Below are 2,945 nucleotides of genomic sequence, written 5' to 3'. Positions count from 1 at the left end.
GCGGAACTTTTAACCCGCGATCTCCCGCAAGAAAGCCCGATACTCAACCAACCGAGCAAGCATCAACCGTGTTGCACAGCATGGCAAGTAGTGTCAAAATTCAAACACGCAATTCAAACGTCCAATTCGGAAGGGAAGGAAGGAAAGGAACTTTAGTTAAGTGTCAACAAGAGTGAATTAGATATGAGTGTTGTTATGGCATGGGTGGGGTGGGTGGGATCCCCAGCACAGTCACAAATGAGGCTATTTTTAGAATACTCATTACCGCGAATCTCAGTTGTCATGTCCCAGAAAAAAAACATGGCAGAAGCAGTCACGTGTGACATGGCATCTTCTGATTGGTTCAAACTGGCGTCCCTTTGTTTCACGCGCAAAGTGTAATCCATTTGTGGCTGTGCTGGGACAAGGCCGCAAAGTGATAAATCAACACTCTTATCTAATTCACTCTTGGTGCCAAGTTTTCTAGTGCGGGAGCGCTAACTGGGGACACTGACGGTAAACTGCGTAAATCAACAAATTCAGTAACGCAAATCAAATCAATTGCTGGTTCTCTCACTAGTACAATTCGGCAATTCAAACATTCCAACCTCCAGTTCTCCAATGCATGTCATTCAAACTTTCAATTCGACAATTCAAATATTCAATTGAATTGAAGGTTTGAATTACGGAAATGAATGTTTGAATTGTTGAATTTTCAAACTAAAGGTTTGAATAGCTAAGTTGAATGTTTGAATTGCCGAATACAAATTTGAAGTTCGACACTAAAATGCGTCATACTTAGTACCTTTTTTCAATTGCTGTTTCTCTCACTAATAACATTTGTCTCCCGTAGTTACGAATCATCCAATTGAGAGATCGAGCGCCGCGTTTACGTCAAAAGGCCAACGGGAAACGGCAGGCGCCCGACGTCACAAAATCATAAATTCTCTTACTCTAATTCGTCTATCTTTTGAGAGGTTGGTTGATAACCATGAGCGCAAGAAATGAGTTGATATCAAACTAGTTTCTTCCAGTTTTCACGATGAAGACGCAAACTCTAGTCTGACTATTGCCGTAGATGCAGGGGCTGTGTCACGGAATTTTAGTCAAACTTCAAAGCACTAAAAGACGTCCTTGTATCAATGAAAACCAAAAAATAATGCTGTAGGTTTGTTACCAGTAACCACTGAAGTACACTGAAGCTGTTTTTTGTTTTTTGCAGCCAAGGATGGAGAGGATGGAAATGGATTGAAACTTGAAAAAACTGGCCAGTTTTTTCAAGTTTAGAGACAGTGTCGTCAGAAAGACACCAAATTAAATACGAATCTCTCTTTGTGCCATAAACATATTTCAGATCTTGTCAGTGGGTTGTCAGGACTCTTGTACGTGTGAGCTAAGTACTAATTTAGATTTCTACCCAGTTTTTACCAAAAATCAGCAAATTAAGCATTACGGTGCACCTTTCACATCTCTGATAAGACATAGATTGAGTCAAGGATTGTTACCTCGATGAAATTTGACCGTCCGTGTGAAAGTAGTCCTGAGAAGGACTGTTGGCAGTGACTGACGTTTCGACAACCTGTAAAGGAGTCACTTGACTCTGAAGATGACTCCCTATCAGAGTGGTCGAACAGTCAGTCACTGTCCTTTTCAAGACTCCTTTCTCATAGACAATCGGTGCCTAAAATGATGAATTCCTTTGCAGCAAAGAGTTCTTGTCTAACACAAAAGTAACCCATGCAACTGCCATGAGAAGAAACAGACACAACATTTGCATTGAATTTTATTGGCTTTTTGTCCCGGCGTCCAAGAGGCATCAACGATCTCCAACAAAGTCTCCAATCACATCTTGTTTTTCTCTTCATGATTTGATTCATTTGCATCTACTGGAGATTGACGATCATGGCTCTAAAGCTTATTCCCTACATATCCTCCACAATGGTTTCAACATTGCTCTTGCTTATTTGCCCCTAATTGCTATGTATGTTGTTACTTGAAATTTATTGTCCAATATGATGCGGACCGAGAAATTTGATCTACAAGAAATCAATAAAGTTCCTTAAAAAAAGCTCTGCCAGTGATTATTTGTTCCACAGATGTTAATATTGCCAATCATTGATCATCTCAATTTTCATAAAATATTGCTACATCTGGTGTGGCATCCAGGCCACCGCGTTCTCAAAGAGGATATGTCTTCTTGAAAACCTGATCAAAACTTATGCGCGCCGGCAGCTATAAACCAGCCAGGAATGTAAAGAAATTCCAGCACCAGCCACGAGATGGAAGGATAGCTGAAAGCGACGATTTTCCTCTCTTGACGAATGGACAAAAGTTGGTTTCCTGAAAGACCCAAACAAATATACAATCAAATCGGCCATAATGGTTATACCAAGGACACCCAACGAACAAATTAAGCCAAAAGCCTTTGAGAGACATTTCTAGGCTCTTTGTAATGTATACAGACTGTCTAAAGAGATGTTTCTATCACCTAAAAAAATTTGATCTGTTCGGGTGTCTCTTTAGCAGAAAATTTAAGTGTCCGAAAATTTTAGGAAATGAAATCTTCATTTCCGAAATTGCTAGCTGAACGTTATCTTCTAAGAACTTCCAATCGAACCATTTGCTCATTCGAAACTGCTAGGTGACCTTTTTCAGTCCCAAAAATTGCAAAAATATCCCTTTCGAAAACGTAAGGGACTACTTTTCCCTGGTTGCGAATCTTTTAGGTGATGTTTTGGTAAAGAAATCTGTAGCTGTTTGGCAACGTAGAACCGAAATTATTGGAGCAGTTGACTCTCCCGAACACATATTTCACCGAAGATTATCGTTGGGTGCCTACAACTTCAATACTGGGACTATGCAACGGCAATTTTACAGATCAAACTATTTTTAGACGAGCTCTTACATAACATTTGGCTTAAACGGGTGACAATTCTCAATCCCATGGGTAGAACCTTTTCATGAAA

The 2,945-nt window shown here is 40.0% G+C and overlaps 1 long non-coding RNA gene across 1 annotated transcript in view; it reads right to left on the bottom strand.

Moving 5' to 3' along the window:
- Window positions 1–1,749: 1,749 nt before the first annotated feature.
- LOC138022493 (uncharacterized) overlaps window positions 1,750–2,945 on the bottom strand; it is a 2,173-nt gene continuing 977 nt past the window's right edge. The window contains exon 2 of the long non-coding RNA XR_011126580.1: window positions 1,750–2,319. This is a non-coding gene — a long non-coding RNA (uncharacterized lncRNA). The remainder of the gene's footprint in view (window positions 2,320–2,945) is intronic.

This window comes from Montipora capricornis, chromosome 10 (genome assembly GCF_036669925.1).
Source record: "Montipora capricornis isolate CH-2021 chromosome 10, ASM3666992v2, whole genome shotgun sequence".
Classification (NCBI taxonomy): domain Eukaryota; kingdom Metazoa; phylum Cnidaria; class Anthozoa; order Scleractinia; family Acroporidae; genus Montipora; species Montipora capricornis.
The sequence above is the reverse complement of the archived record's forward strand: the minus strand, read 5'-3'. Positions and strand labels throughout refer to the sequence as shown.